This window comes from Periplaneta americana, chromosome 6, assembly GCF_040183065.1.
Source record: "Periplaneta americana isolate PAMFEO1 chromosome 6, P.americana_PAMFEO1_priV1, whole genome shotgun sequence".
NCBI classification, from domain to species: domain Eukaryota; kingdom Metazoa; phylum Arthropoda; class Insecta; order Blattodea; family Blattidae; genus Periplaneta; species Periplaneta americana.
Window position 1 is genome coordinate 164,922,101 of NC_091122.1, and position 17,422 is coordinate 164,939,522.

A 17,422-nucleotide genomic window follows, 5' to 3' on the forward strand; every position below is an offset into this window, starting at 1 on the left:
TGTACTTCACTCCTACCCCTTCTACTAATGAAGTTCCAGCTCTCCTCTACACAGAACCAAGGCTGCATATAGTAAGCAGTACTGAGTTAGTGAGTATAGTACGTTCCAGAAATATGTTCGCGTTTTCCAATGACGAAAGAGCTTTCAACATTGAGTCATATATTCGCACCGATACTGTCGTCCGTTTGCCTATGTCGCATCCCGATTTCCCTCACCTGCTTTTGCTCGTCCCACTGTGGGCTGGGCTGTCTTAGCTCTTTTCTGAAAATACTAATTTCTGTTAGGAATTGGACGTCTACGTAATATTATACAACTGTTTAAAATAACTTAAATAAAATGGCCTCGTTAAGTAATTAAGTGCCACGTGATTTCCCTTCTTTCTACGATCCTGCAACATAACCCCGTGGACGTACAGTAGATAGCATGTCTGAGTAATTTTATCTGTGCAGAAGTGAGGACGGAATTTACAGTACGTAAGGTATTCTTTTATACAGTAGGTACAGAATTATTTCAACATGAGTTACTAGTAAGAAGGACGAAACTGGTAATTGAAAGTAGATGCAATATTCTATAGTGCGATAATAGGCACAAAAGAACGGAAGCCTGTATCGAAATGAACGGCCACCATTTTCAAAATTGTGTTTAAATATCCGTATTATGATTATTTTTCAATTTAACTTCATTCTCTATATTGTACGCTAATGTTGCGTAGACAGTATAATATACACTGCATAATGAATACGTTCGCATGGATAACTTAGTTCGTGAGTAAAAACACTCACTGTTAATACCGTACTGTATTTGGATTAAACAAAAACCTAATGAAAATTATCAAACTCAAAATAGCGATATTTCCTAGTTTATCTAAATGGATGAACTACTTTTCCTCCCTCCTATACCTAGTAAAGTGAGTTGTTTGTATTTTACGCCAGTATCATCGAACTCCAGTCGTGGAAGGGGTTAGAAAACGGTATTTCCGGTTCTCAATCCTTAATCCAAAGGTATAGCCAGGGTAATATTAAAAATGTTAGTAAAAATAAAATGATGTCCCTGTATAACCCTAATGTACTTTCGGGTAAAACAGGGTTCAAGAAATTGCATATTCAAATAAATATGTATTAGGTAATAAAAAAGGCTTAATGTTAACTTCTAAAAAATAGCTTTGTACTTAGTCTTATCTGAGACATCAGTAAGCTTCACTTGTTCCTTACACTGTGACCTCAGTTCTTGCATCACCTATATAGAGACTGACACGCGAGCTTAATTATCATGAACTTCTCCCGAAGAGAATAGCGAAGAATTCTTCATACATCTCTCAGACTTCAAGCAGTAGGAGATATTTGCACAGCAAGAACACAGCAAAATGAGAACATGCATCATTCTTTTTCTTGGTAAGCCAATATAGCAATAACTACAGTATGATATTTTCTTTTCACGGTGTTCAGAAGAAAAGTGTTTGGCTTCACACCGTGTGTTTGCACTTGACATTTACAATATTATTCTATTTCTGGCAGGTTTCATCAACACATATATAGTATGAATACATTGTGTAAAACCGAGAACATTTTTTGTACAGTACTAAGACGCCTAATAATAATAACAGTAGTAATAATAATAACAATAATAATAATAATGACAATCTAGAATTGGTTTCATCAGATATTATGTGTACATGATAATATTATGTCCGCAGTTGTGATGTGTCTCACGTTTGGTCTCAGTGTGTCCTGTCCCTTTGCCTGTTACCGATCATACAGGCCTGTATGCGGCAGTGATGGAGTTACGTATAGTAACGCGTGTGTCTTCAGGAATCAAGTCCAATGTCAAGGAAAATCAGGTCCGTATCATGTTAATAATAATATGTGGCGTGGCGTGGCGTGGCGTGGCGTGGCGTGGCGTGGCGTGGCGTGACGTGACGTGACGTGACGTGACGTGACGTGATGCGATGCGATATGATATGATGATATATGATGTGATGTGATGCGATATGATATGATATGATATATGATATGATATGATGTGATGCAATATATGTTATGATATGATATGATATGATATATGTTATGATATGATATGATGATATGATATATGATATGATGTGATATGATATGATATGATATATGATATGATATGATGTGATGCAATATATGTTATGATATGATATGATATATGTTATGATATGATATGATATATGATATGATATGATGATATGATATATGATATGATGTGATATGATATGATATGATATGATATGATATGATATGATATGATATATGATATATGATATGATATGATGTGATGCAATATATGTTATGATATGATATGATATATGTTATGATATGATATGATATATGATATGATATGATATGATGATATGATATATGATATGATGTGATATGATATGATATGATATATGATATGATATGATATGATATGATATGATATGATATGATATGATGTGATATGATATATGATATGATATGATATGATATGATGATATGATATATGATATCATATGATATGATATGATATATGATATGATGTGATATGATATGATATGATATATGATATGATGTGATATGATATGATATGATATATGATATGATATATGATATATGATGTGATGCAATATATGTTATGATATGATATGATATATGTTATGATATGATATGATATATGATATGATATGATATGATATGATATATGATATGATATGATGCGATATATGTTATGATATGATATGATATATGTTATGATATGATATATGTTATGATATGATATATGATGTGATGTGATGCGATATATGATATGATATGATATGATATGATATGATATGATATGATATGATATGATATGATATGATATGATATGATATGATATGATATGATATGATATGATATATGAAGAGTTCGAGGGAAAAACGATGAATGTCACAGTTTTGTTAAGGTTGATGTCATTATCTAATTCAATGGATCACTAAGAAATTTAATGTTGTTCTTATGAAAAATGGTAAAAAGGAGAATTATCACCACGAATACAGTAATCCTTTCCTTTATTTTCTATAGAAACAGCACAACATCTTGTAGTTATAGACTCAATTAGATCATTATCTAATCCTTAACAGAAATGTGACATTCATCGTTTTTCCCGCGAACTCTCCATATGATATAGGATATGGTATGGTATAGTATGATATGATATGATACATGATATGATGTGAGATATGATATGATATATGTGATATGATATATGATATGATATGATATATGTGATATGGTATGGTATGATGATACGATATGATATATGATATGATATGATATGATATGATATGATATGATATGATATGATATGATATGGTATGATAATGATATGATATGATATGATATGATATGATATGATATGATATGATATGATATGATATGATATATGATATATGATATATGATATGATATGATATGAGATATATGATAAATGATATAGATTTGATATGATATGAGATATGATATGATATGAGATATGATATGATATGATATGATATGATATGATATGATATGATATGATATGATATGATATGATATGATATGATATATGATATGATATGATATGATATGATATGATATGATATAATTATATATTAATCCTGGAAACCAAAGTTACCTAATTATTTCTTTAAAAATTATTCAAGTATTACAAAATTTTCATGCAATTACTGTAAAATTAAATAAGACAACGTAGTTTCAACTTAAAGAATATTGTGAATTTATTTCAACTCAACAATAGGATTTTATTCTTCCAACAATAATTCCTTTCTACAATTCACCTTAAACGCTCTCGTCAACAACAGGATTTTCACTCAACACAGTATTCGTTATAGCACTCGTTACTTGGACTATTACGAACAACAATGAACTGTTAATCTTAACTAATATTTACAAAGCACTATTTACAAATCAGAACTATCAGTTCTCAGCTCACAGTTCTTCTAGCTCAGTCACTCGAATTCACAGTATCTCGAACCACAGACCTTCAGAGACAGTTCACTGTACTCGAATTCAGGTCCCTCCAACTGCGGTCCACTGCACTCGAACTCAGGTCCCTCCAACTGCGGTCCACTGCACTCGAACTCAGGCCTGCAGATGCGGACGCACACTCGAGTCGAACTCCGGTACACAAGACTGGCTTGCTTGCTCTGGCTTACTCGCTGACTGAATAACTGAAAAAAACTGCTCGAGTTCGCTGGCGTTTCTTCTTTTATAATCACAGCGACGTAGCCTCGAAAGTTCGACGCGTCTCCAGAGATTGCACTCCAGAGAAATCCAGAGCCCTCTCCTCTCTACCAGCACCAGTTGCGCGCGCACTCTCGTCGCGTTGACGTAATACACCCCCTCTGTTCTCTCCGCCGCGCGCCGTCCCACCGTGCTCCGCACGATCTTCTCTCTTGCGGGACGCTGGTCGTGAGTTCGAATCTCACGTCGCTGTCACAATATATCTAAATCAACTCGTAATCATGTACACTCACGGAACAAGGTTAAGATTTCTTTATGCTCCTTTTGATATATCTATACCAATGTGGCATTACAGAAACTATTTCCATATTAAATTACATTAAAATAATGTACTCTAAAACAATTTAGTAAAGTACTGTAGCTGTGAAACTCAATTTCTCATACTCTAACACTTTCTTTGCTAACACAAACGAAAGTTAATATTCATTCCTTATAAATGGGCAAAGCTTTTTAAATAAATGACGCAACGTTTTGGAATGCAGCAGATCAATGTCACGATCACAGTTCCATGTGTTTGTCTATTATTTTATTGTGTAGATACGGATGCCCTTCAGAAGAAATGTAAGACGTCACGAAATCGCATTCAAAGCTGTACAACATCACGATTACCTTGCACGGACTCATTTCGCAAAAATGCCATCTTACTCATCACAAATACCATCGACGCTATATAATTGCGCAGTTAATATCAATTGCCAACCTGCTAAGAAACAGAGGATGGGAAGTACATGAGGAGATTCATTGTGTGTCTGAAGCTGATTCTCATAGAAGAGTCGATATAATTGCCATCAATAGAAGAACCCAGAAAGCGATGGTCATAGACCCTACGATTTGCTTTGAACGAGACACAAGTCAAGCACTGCAGATAAAGGATGACAAGCGAGCTAAATATGTACCTTGTCTTCCATACCTCAGTGAAAAATATGGCATTTCGCTTTACAACTGGAATGTTGCAGGCTTACTATTTGGAGCGAGGGGTTGTTTACCAAAATTTACATGTAATATTCTTAAATCCTTTAAAATTCCCTTTTATGAGGTTCAGAAGATTGTAATGGAAATTCTGAAGGCTCTCTTCAAATTTTACACTATCATCTATATATTAACACGTAAATTTTCGTTTTAATGTACGAATCTAATCCATATTTTGCCCGTTACATTTCCCTTTATCTTTTATGTTTGTTAATTCCGGATCCTAGTGGTCAACCTCACTTGAGGACGGATGATTTTAAATCTTAGTAGCTCTAAAGCCTTGTCTTGCTGCTTCAACAACGTTTCTTTTTCCTCTGCTGTAGATTGTTCTCCAGTTTCCATTCTTGTATTTATGTTCAAATATCATCCTCAATATTTTCCTTTTCTCTGTCCAGAGCCGTGTTTTTAGGGTGACTATTCAACTCAGAAGATGAAGTTGCCATATTTTCCAATAATGTTTCAGATCCACCTTAAAATCAACTAATGACAGTTGTGTTTCTTGATAAGTAAGGAGCGGATTCCTATGTAATTAATATTATTTTTTCGTGTGATAAAACACAATTAACAAAGTTAAAAATTCCGAACATGAAGTTTCAAGTTTAAAACCCGAATTTTATTTCACATAAAAACACATATTTTCACAAAAAAAATATGTAAATACATATTTTCAGGAAATCTATTATAAACACATAAATCTTGGAGTTTTTTACTAAAATAACTTTTTTACAAGAACGTTTAAATATTTTAAAACTATATCAATTATGTCACTCAGAAGTACGTTATTTTTTTAAGAATTCTTAGTTGCTTTGTGTTCCTAAGCGCTGTGTGGTGTATCCATGATACATTTTTGTAATAGTATTACCTCAAGTTCTGAGAACTCCTAGGCAGCATAGCAATGTTATTATTAGAGAATAAATTAACATGGACAAGGAGGAGAGATCTTGCAACACATAATTAGGAATGTTTATTGTTGCTGAAGAAGATTTCATTCCACCCTTTGTTTGTGAAACACAACAGATAAGAGCTCGGGTATGAACAAAATTTAAACAAATCTCTCGCCTCTCGCTCATGTCTATCAAGTAAGGCAATATATCTTGTGATTCCCTGTTATCGGGCTTGGTCAACCGATTTCTTCAAGATATACTGAAAGATGGATGTTTAGAAAACGATTTGGCTTTCCTATTATCAAATCAAAGTTTTTTGTGTGACACCATAAAAAACTCGAAACATCCAAAAACCTGTTGTCTGAAACAGGGAGGTGCGTGCCGCGGAAATTAAACTAGACTCGCTACCAGGTTCAGAAGTACAAGCACTAAGGGACAAATTCCAGAATGTGTTTGGGAAAAACAGTGGATATAAAAAAAAATGTGTAAAGTTGCTCAAGTATTGGAGGGTGTGTCTGTAGGTGAAATTAAAGATGTTTGTGTTTGTGACATTCCTCTCTTTAAATATGCACGTCTGACGTACTGTGATGTGGAAAGATCGTTTTCACAGTATAAGTCGTTGTTCAGAGATAATCGGCATGCATTTGTGATGGAGAATTTGGAAATGACCTTTGTTATTCACTGCAATTCTCGGCCAACTACTAGCACTCAAGTGTGGTTGGTGAGTACCTGGTACCAACTTTTTTTCCAAGCTAAGATATTTTTGTCATATTTAAAAAAAATATATTTTAGCAAATATTTTCGTACTTTTTAGCACATAAAAATAAATATATTTAAATTTTTAGCACATAAAAATCCGCTCCCTATTGATAAGATCCTTTGTAATCAAGCGTCTTATCCCATAAGATGCCTCGTACAATACTTCGGTGTCAATTAGCCTAGAGAAAATCAAGAAGAGCCAGCAAAATTTAACTTTGAAAATTGCATTTTCAATAACTGTAACTTGATGTAATAAATAAATGTCTGTAAAAACCTTTCGTGTTTTTATTCTATTAACTTAACAGGAACAACTGGATAATACCCACGGCAGAGCAATGTCGATAGTCGATGTTACTCGCTGGCCACTAGTCACCGGGCCGTACGGAACCTTGTTAAACAGAAGACAATCGAAATGGTGGTAGTAAAATTCGCGACTATATTCTTAAATAAATCACTCTATTAGTCAAGTGCAAGCTTTATGCAGTACAACGACGATGTTTTGAATGCACTAAAAGAAAATGCTTATGTAGTAAGATCTTAAAGAACGGTTATGACAACGAAATAAAGAGGAAAAAGGTGTGGTTCTCGGAATATCATTTAAATAACGGAAAGTAGATTTCCGGTTAATGTTCACCAAAGCATTAAGTACGTAATTATGACCGCGTTGCAGTTTTATTTGTGGCCTAGACAAAATACCTAGCCTTTTACGGAAAAAAAACTTTTAGGGGCCATGAAATTATTCACCGCTTTAATTATATTACCGTCTATCAATATTACGAAACAAAAACTGTCATAAAGGCCATGACCGACTACAAACATCGACACCAAAGAGATAAATCCATTTGGGCGTGATAAAACGAAAGAAAATTCGAGTGAGATTTTAGTTCGAGATAAAATGGGCACACAATTTTGATAACCCTACTGTTAGTAACTGGAGATCGCCTGTAAGATCTGTCTTAATCTTCTATGTAGAAATGTCGTCCAAGCAAATTGGTGGTCCAGGGAAAAATCATTGTAATAGATGAGAGTAACATTGGTGCTATCTCTCAGTAATGTTCAGAACGAAGGAAGTAGAAAGAAAAAGAAACAAATTTCTCCTTCTAACGACACTACAGACCAAAATCATGTTCTTATGTTGGTAACATTGTGTATGTAGTTAAATTTGGTGGTAAACGTAACGGCACGGTTCAAAGCTGCCGTGGTAATTTTTCAGTATAGCGAACTTTTTAACATTTCAGCTTATCTTACTTTGAGGTTAAGTATTGTTGTTTCGTATTTCCGTTCTGAATAGTTGGCAATAATATTAATATGCCGTGATAGATAGCAGTTTGTTTTTGAACTTCATTACAAGGCAACGTGATAATGTTTTATTGTTGTGTTTTATAATAGGCCTAACTACTGTATTATTATTTACGTAAGTAATTCGGTTTTGCAAGTTACTTAATTTTATTCGTTGAATAATCTTATTAAATTGCACTCGGGGCTTGTGAAATTATAAATAAGATGAAACAGCACTCGAGAAATTACTACAGACAGTTTCCATAATGTTTCGCGTGCCATTTTTAAAATTTCATCTTTAGGTGTTGTATGAACTAATCCAATTTTCGCTGATCATATTAGGAAGTTTAAATGTAGAAAACAAAGAACGGACGTGGCAAAATTTTCTTTTGTTAACCGCACAATAGTAGACTGGAACAGCTTACCTGCGGCAATCTTTCAGCGTGGTCCTCTTAAAATCAATACATTTAAGGAAAGGTTGAGAAGATTAGACTGATAATGTAATTGGAGGTGCAGTGTAATTATTTAAGTTGTGTCACGTACTTAATTGAATTGATATATAATTAATTAAGTTGATATGTAATTATTAAGTTGATATGTAAAATAATTAAGTTGATATGTAATTAATTAAGATGGTAAGTTGGTATGTAATTAATTAAGGTGATATGTAATTAATTAAGATGATCTGTAATTAAGTTGGTATGTAATTAATTAAGGTGATATGTAATTATTTAAATTGGTAATAGTTGGGTGAAATAGAAGTACTTATAAGTTAGATTTACTTTTGCTTATCGTAGGCGTTATTATAGAATAGTTTTTAATTATAGTCCTAGGTTTATTGCATCTACTATTTATAGATTTACGTTTATTTTATTTTATTTCATTTAGGTTTATTTTATTTTATTTCATGTAATTGTAATTATTGTATATTATATATCACTACCACCGGATGTATACCCAATTGTAGTGTTAATAAATAAATAAATAAATAAATAAATAAATAAATAAATAAATAAATAAATAAATAAATAAATAAATAAATAAATAAATAAATAAATAAATAAATAAATACATACATACATACATACATACATACATACATACATACATACATACATACATACATACATACATACATACATACATACATACATACATACATACATACATACATACATACATACATACATACATACATAACGTCGCAATAAACTATTAATATGTCTGTCATCGTGTAATAACCAACCATATCTCCCCTACCAAATTTGCTTGGACGCGAAAACCAAATTAAATACATTACATGAAAATATAACTCACTTTTATATTACATATTTGTGAATGCCTGCATTAATAATAATTTATTTTATTTATTTATTTACAATATTAACGTGAAAAACAACAGCACAAGGCCAATTACAGTTTAGCACAAGATACAAAACAAAACAACAAATGATGATGAGAATGAATGATAGAAAATGTCAGTGAGATGAAATATAATCAATATAATAGTCTACATTAATCATTGACCAAATGCAACAAAATAAATAGCAATATCCAACATATACTAAAAGATATAACAAGTAAGGATATATAATGATAAAACTCAAAAAATATATACTACACATTAAATGGATCCAAGTTCAATCCATGCAAATTAGCATATTTTATACATCTGCAGACCGGACAGAGAGATTTAGAATTTCTATTATAAAAAATTTTATGAAATCTTAAACCCTTAGCAGGAATACGAAGACTGATATTGCTTATGAATGATTCACAATCAATATCACCCTTAATGACTTTACAAAAAATAAATAATCAAGATCTTGACGTCTGGCAATAAACTACAACAGTTAAAATATTTACAGTTAATCTCATATTTATAATCATTGGAATTTGGTAAAAATCTATGAGAACGCAAGGAAAAAAATTTTCTTTGAATATTCTCCAATTTAGCAGGGTCAGTGGAATTATTATTATTATTATTATTATTATTATTATTATTATTATTATTATTATTATTATTATTATTATTATTATCTAGCGCATTAAATCTAACATTATTATAGCAGTTGCTAAATTTTCAGTTGATGGGATTATGGATGATAAGATTAGTGAAATAACAATTATTAGAATACTGAAAGTTAGAATTTATAAAACAGTTACATTACCGGTTGTTCTGTATGGTTGTGAAAATTGGACTCTCACTTTGAGACAGCAACAGAGGTTGAGGATGTTCGAGAATAAGGTGCTTAGAAAAATATTTCGGGCTAAGAGGGATGAGGTTATAGGAGAACCGAGGAAGCTACACAACGCAGAACTGCACGCATTGTATTCTTCACCTGACAATTAGAAACATTAAATCCAGACGTTTGAGATGGGCAGGGTATGTAGCACGTATGGGTAATCCAGAGTGTTAGTTAGAAGACCTGAGGGAAAAAGACCTTTGGGGAGGCCAAGGTGTAGATGAATGGATAATATTAAAATCGATTTGAGGGAAGTGAGGCACTGGATGAAACTTGCTCAGGATAGGGGACGATGGCGGGTTTATGTAAGGGCGGCAATGAACCTCCGGGTTCCTCAAAATCCATTTGTAAGTAATTAACACAATTATTACTTTAATTTATTTTTAACTTCACACGACTTAAATTACCTCCCAGAAGACTTAAGTTCCATTTCTTAAACATAATATACTGTTCCTCTTGAAACACCCTGTATATGTGTAATGTTTCCTACAGCCAAAATATGTAAAAATGTATGAGCATAAAAGTTATTTGGTAGTAAATGCTTCATGTTACATGGTTATTTTTGAACGCAACATAACGGAAATTCTTCTGTTCTAGGTGTGGTGATTGTTAGAAATGGAAAATGCAATTCCGAATGAGGACAATCAATGTAGCAACACGAGTTTCATCATGCAAATAATAAAGAGATATGCTTCAAGTTTCCAGAATAGTTATTTATGTTACAAGTGTTGAAAATATAATTTTATTTTGCCAGTAGAGATGTTTCCGAAACGAAACCGCTATACTGAATATAACAAATCTACAACAAAATAAAATTACTTTTAACACATCATGTATCATACAATAGTTTTTATACATCCATTGCTAAATAGTAGAACATGCATAGCTTGTCAACTCTCTGAACAAATTAAAGTTGTTTGTTTGTAAAACAAAATTTGAAAATGTTTTCTGCAATTTTAGAAATGGACAACTTCAGAAAATACAAAAGTGCTCCCGAAGAAATTAAACACACTGTAGGTACAGTAACTTTAGAATTATTACTATTATTTGTCGACGGGTAGAGTATTTCGTGCATTTTTGCTTCTAAAAATCTTTCTGCAATTTCCGTTTGGTTCTCCATGCTGTCTTTTCACAGACCTATCCATCAGTAACCGCAGAAAAGTACTAGCAATAATTTGTTCATTATCAATACTCATTATATAATAGCACATTATGCAACGAGCCTATAATGATAGTAATTAAGAAGCGAGTACGGATGTTTATGAAACGAGCGCAAGCGAGTTTCATAATTTTCATACGAGCTTCTTAATTAACATTATAGACGAGTTTCATACGACTTGTTATGCTCGACCATATTTCTAACTTGAAATTATTCAGATGTATACATTTTATTTGTATCTGACAAGATCGGAAGTGACCTTGTTCTAGGTCGTGAATTGTGAGATGTGCGCAGACGCGAAAGTATTGATTTTTTCCGAGGAACAATAATGTCATTGACCGTGATGTAATCCCGTTAAACTTGATATAACCTTGATTATTGAATTCGACATTGAAAAACGAGATGACAAATTGAATTTATTTGAATATTATTTACAATTAACGCTAATTATTATAGTAACAGAACATAACCTTCTGCGACAGTATTGGATTTCCAGCCTCCGTGACTTTTCGCTAATTCTCTTTCGATTGCATATCCGAGAATAATCGATACTTGCGGTTTTATAACGGTACAAAGCTGACTTGTCATTGGCTGAACACCTGTAAGCTGAGTTGTCATTGGCTGAAAACGCCTGTACTTTAATGAGTAGGTGTACTTTAATGACATGCATTAAAGGACTGCTACCAGGTGTATAATTACTACATTTCAGCATGGTCGAGCATAAAAAATTAAAAGAATACTAGTGGCTTGTGCAGCAAATGCTGCAAACTAAGTTCATTAGATGTTCAAATAAATTTTTTTCAGATTTATTTTCAATGAAGAATACCAGACATTTTGGAAGTTATTTGCTTCCATAATAATGAAACATACTCCCTCTGAATGGTTTTTTATGCCAAATACTCTTTCTTGAACTTATCCACCTTCAGTTTTTGAGTTTCAACGCGAAAACGCAACTAACAATGTCAGGACGATCAGTGGGTTTTTCTTGTGGAAGTAAAGCAATAGCTATTTCAGGTCACTGTGGATTGTAGGTGAAAGTTAAAAAAAAAAGTCAGGTTTGTCATGTTTTCGAACAATAGACATAGCATCTTGGTATAGCTGCTGCATGTATGTAGATCTTGAAATGTAGAGGGTAAAATCATTTTATCCTGCTAAGAGATCTTGCTGAAATGATCGGGAGACTACAAAATTTTGTAGGCCTCTACCTTTTGTCTGTCCTTAGGAACTGTAATTTTTGCGCTCTCTCGAGCCAATACTGAAGAGAATGACGCATATGAATATCTACACTACACCGCCATTAAGTATATGAAAAAGACCCAACCCCACTTGATTAATAACTATAAAAATATTATCTTACATACGTTTTGTAGTTTTATATATATAATAGCCACAACTTAGTAATGAAGATCTAATTTAAGATATTCTCTACATCTACTTAGATAACATCAAAACGTTTCACTTTTCATATCATCAATATAGCATTAATATGTATAATTAATCAAAATAGTCACATCATGACATTAACTATAATAATATTTAATTTCTAATGGTAATAATGTCAACAAAGTTTTGTAGATTTTAATATCCAATACACAGCTGTACTCAGAAAATTACACATCGCAGAACCAGACCTGTAAATTATTTTTAGTAATTCTTGAAGTTTTTAATAACAAATTATTATTTATTGTAGTGTGTTTATGTTTTGTTTTATTCTGAAAGCCATTATTTCTCAAAACTGACGACAGATGAATTTTGGAAAATAGGAAAATGATGTAGAAAAATTAACATTTAACTGAAAACTACTATTTTTCTGAAAATTTTTGGGTTCCAAGCTTCAAAATGAGGAGTCATTTATTAAAATCCGTTGAGCCGTTTTCCCGTAATTTTCATTACCACTTCAAATTATACTGTATATATAGATATTAAGTGGAGGTTTTTGAGAGGGAACTAGAAAAGATGTGCGAGAAAATAGATGAAACTTGAATAAAAATTCAGCGAGTTATGTGATAGTTAAAGAGAAACGGAAGTGCAAACTAAGACGTGTGAAGTGTAAAAGTGAACTAGAGGAAAGATCTGACTTAGTCTGAAGCATTAGATGCCGTCAAAAATGTGAGTATTAGATCAATAAGTTAACTGAAGTGGAACTGCGAATAATATAGAGGATCAGGAAATGAAGTGTTAATAGAAGATGAATAGAGTAAATTAGAGAGATGAAAAGCAATATGGTAGCGAGACTAATAAGAGTAGGAGAGAGTATGTGCAAGTAGTGAGAGTGTACCGTAAAAGTTATCCAATAAAGTGAAAAAGTGACAAGTGAATCGAACAAGAAATTGCAAGGAGGTAGCACAAACATTAGAGCATTGCAAGAATAATTGAGACAAATAATATAATAAGATAAAGTAGATGAGATATTAGAAATATTAATAAATACTAGTCAGAGATAAAAAGGTTTGAACGTTAAATATAAAAATAGGGATAACAGTAACGAAAGATGAAAATGATAGTAGTAGAGATGGAGGAATAGATGTAGACGCGAATGTTACTATATAAGAGTAAGGTGGACAGTAGGGCATAGTATTTGGAAATTAGATTGAGGGAAGAGATAGAAGATCAGGAGTTGTAAATACTGTACATCAGAAAGAAGAGATAGGCAGAAGCAGGGTTAAACTTTAGATATTTGGTAGAATGGGGGAGTCATAGATGATAAGAGAAATATAAAGGATATAGGATGGAATGTAAGCAAGGTAGTGGTGGACCGTATGCAGAAATGTGAGGGAAGCCATTACCTGAAAGACGTTTGATGACAATAAATATGAATATGAATATAGATATTATGAACAACAAAATCACAAATGTCTATTGTATTCTTATTGTGTCTTGTTAGTAAATTGTTACTATGGAAACCAGCTACCGCCTTCTGGAAACTAATCTAATTAAGGTGCTTACAACTAGGTTGTTCTAGTTAAATTTTTCATAACTACCGAAGATTTGTAAATTTTAAAAATGATATATTTTTTTTTAAATATTCGAATGGTGATGAAAAAAATATGTGCATGATTCAAGATTAATCGATGTTTTTCTTTTATTATTCGTGCCATAATTTAACCAACGCGTTAAAAAAAGCCATTTTCTTAGTCACCTGTTATATATTTTACTATATTAATTTACGTATAGTTTAATTCTTATATTCCGTCTTTCTTCTCAATTCTTATTTTTTACGTAATTCTTAAACCCTCATATCTTTCTTTCACTGTCACCGTCGCTATCTTATTTCCTTTTTCTCTTTCATCAAAAAAATCGTTTATTTGTTGATTTCATGCCGAAAGATTGATAATACTAAAACTCAGGGGCGGCTTTTGGGGTAGTGACAGTGTGCCATGGTACCGCCAACGAAAGAAACAAAAAATAATATCCTAAAAAGGAGTTGTAATCGTTTATTTCTACACATTTTATTCGTATTTCATCTGAACGAGCGCGCGCACAGATCGGGACGCACTCTTGGAGCGTTTCTTCGAACGTTGGAGCCACTTCAGTGTGGCACTGCCTACATCCATATAACACTGTACAAAACACTGATTCTAGTTTATATACGTTTCTTATGGCATACACTGAGGCGAATTCGATTTGACTCAGTAGTTAATATTCCGATCGCTAGAGTACAGTTATGCAGAAATTTCGCTAGATGGCAGAGTTGTTGGAGACGTTAGGCAGGAACCATCAACCGCAGACTTGCATGAAAACGCAAGTTAAAGTTCCGCGCCAAATGTTAATGTAATGTTGCCATTTTAAAACTAAAGCACATAACTTGGATTTGAATGTGTAAAGTATTATCCATTTAACTATATTAAATGCAGAGATAGTCATACTTCTTTTTAGAAAGATAAATATTTTTTCATATTATGTAAAACTGTTTATTAATGTCGTGTAATATTTGTTTTATTTTGCGGCAACTAAATATCGCTACACTGTTGCTATAGTATTGATGCTTCTGTTAACGATACATGAGATCTGTGCAGGACGTGAACATGTGTTATTCAGGCCGCTGCCTTGGATTCATCGGCCTGTTAAATAAAGTGCAAACATTTTCGTTTATTATCTATATCACCGTTTCTCTCGTGTGTTTTTGCCAGTAATTTTACTAGTTATAAATGTTATTTGTATTTGACTAACAATACTATGAAAGTTTTGGATTATCTGTATCTGTAAATTCCGTTATTAGTTTCGGAAATGTTATTGTAACTGTTACTAGATGCATTATTAACTATACACCTGGGAAAATAGCTGGTTTAATTAATGCTTTATTTAACATAATGTAAACGTGAACTGCGATTATCATTTCACTAGGGTAATTTGCGTACAATCTTTTTTCATTTTTGGCACTACCACCAGAATGCCTCACCGGCCGCCACTGCTGATAATGTACAAACTGTTTTATTATTACTGTAAATCTAAGTCGACTTTTCATGTGAAGAAATGAAATATGTGATATGGCAATGAAAATATCGTTCATCATAAAAATTAACAAATTTTTTACCCTACATATATGAGTTACAAAGGGAAAACTATTCTTTGTCAGATTAAAAATCGTCATAACACAAAGGAAAGAGTGAAAGCATGTACCACATCCACACAGCAGCAGACAATGATATGTGAGCGGTTAACACTCACCTCTCTAATGGATAAAAGCGTTATTTCACTTCACACGTGTCGTTTACAAAGCTGCTTCCATAGTGGTGACGTCTGTGAACTTACCTGCAACAAACAAGTATAAATAGGTTAGCAATAAAATAGCAGGATGATATTGAATGCATACTTTCAAGGCCAGTGTAATAACATATGTGAAATAAAAGCAATTACCGGCAATGATGACGGTTATTACAATTACGTTCAATGAAATAATTTTTATCTACAGTAATCTCACTACAGGTTTTGATTTATCTAGAGATAATTAAAACTCGAGTGGGATTTAATTGACTATTATACGATTAGAAGAAAGTATAAGGTACACGTACTAAATAACGCCACCTTAACACTTAAGCCACTCTTACTCTGGATATAAGTTATGTACAAACACAAAAATTTGACAAAGAAACTTTAATCTTATCTCTAGAAATTAACACAATGAAAATGGTGATATTATATACTGGAGAAGAATTACAATTCAAATTGAAAAAAATGTATACTGGCGTTATTAGGAACAACTTGTCCAATTAACGCCATCTATTTTTTAGTAACCTATACACTTATAATTATTAATGAACTAGCCGTACCCGTGCGCTCCGCTGCGCCCGTTAGAAATAAATATAAAGTAATTACATAATTAAAATAGAACATTTGATCCAGAGAACATTCGTGTTTGATAGAAGGATAAATCGTTTAATATGTTACTTAATTTAAATTGCATCCAAATAATTAAAATGCGATCATTTTGGTCAGAGACACTCATCTGGTGCAATGACAATTCCTTTAACATGTTTCTTAATTTTTATTACATGCAACCATATTTTAATGAAGATTGACATCATTTAGATTTAATGTGTATATTTTATTTTACTTGTTATAGGTTTCCATTGAATTATGGTAATAACTTAATTTTAACCCTTGTTTTCTACGTATTCAGTAAATGGCGCTTGGCCCACTATGGTACTGAACCCTTCAAATAACTTAAATTATATTATATAATATTACAAATTATATTATATTATATTATACACTCAGGGACAAAAAAAACCGGACACTTTAATATTTGCTGGTATTTTGCAAAATATTATCTTCCCATACAATATTATGGTAGCCATCTGTTGTTATGGAGACGTGTATATATTGTTGATTGTTTTTTGT

The 17,422-nt window shown here is 32.4% G+C and overlaps 1 long non-coding RNA gene across 1 annotated transcript; it reads left to right on the forward strand.

The window, feature by feature from the left end:
* The first annotated feature begins 1,320 nt into the window (after positions 1-1,320).
* On the forward strand, positions 1,321-11,376 carry LOC138702324 (uncharacterized). The gene is made up of 3 exons (XR_011332836.1): positions 1,321-1,391; positions 1,694-1,837; positions 11,020-11,376. It is a non-coding gene; the product is annotated as an uncharacterized lncRNA (long non-coding RNA).
* The last annotated feature ends 6,046 nt before the right edge of the window (positions 11,377-17,422 follow it).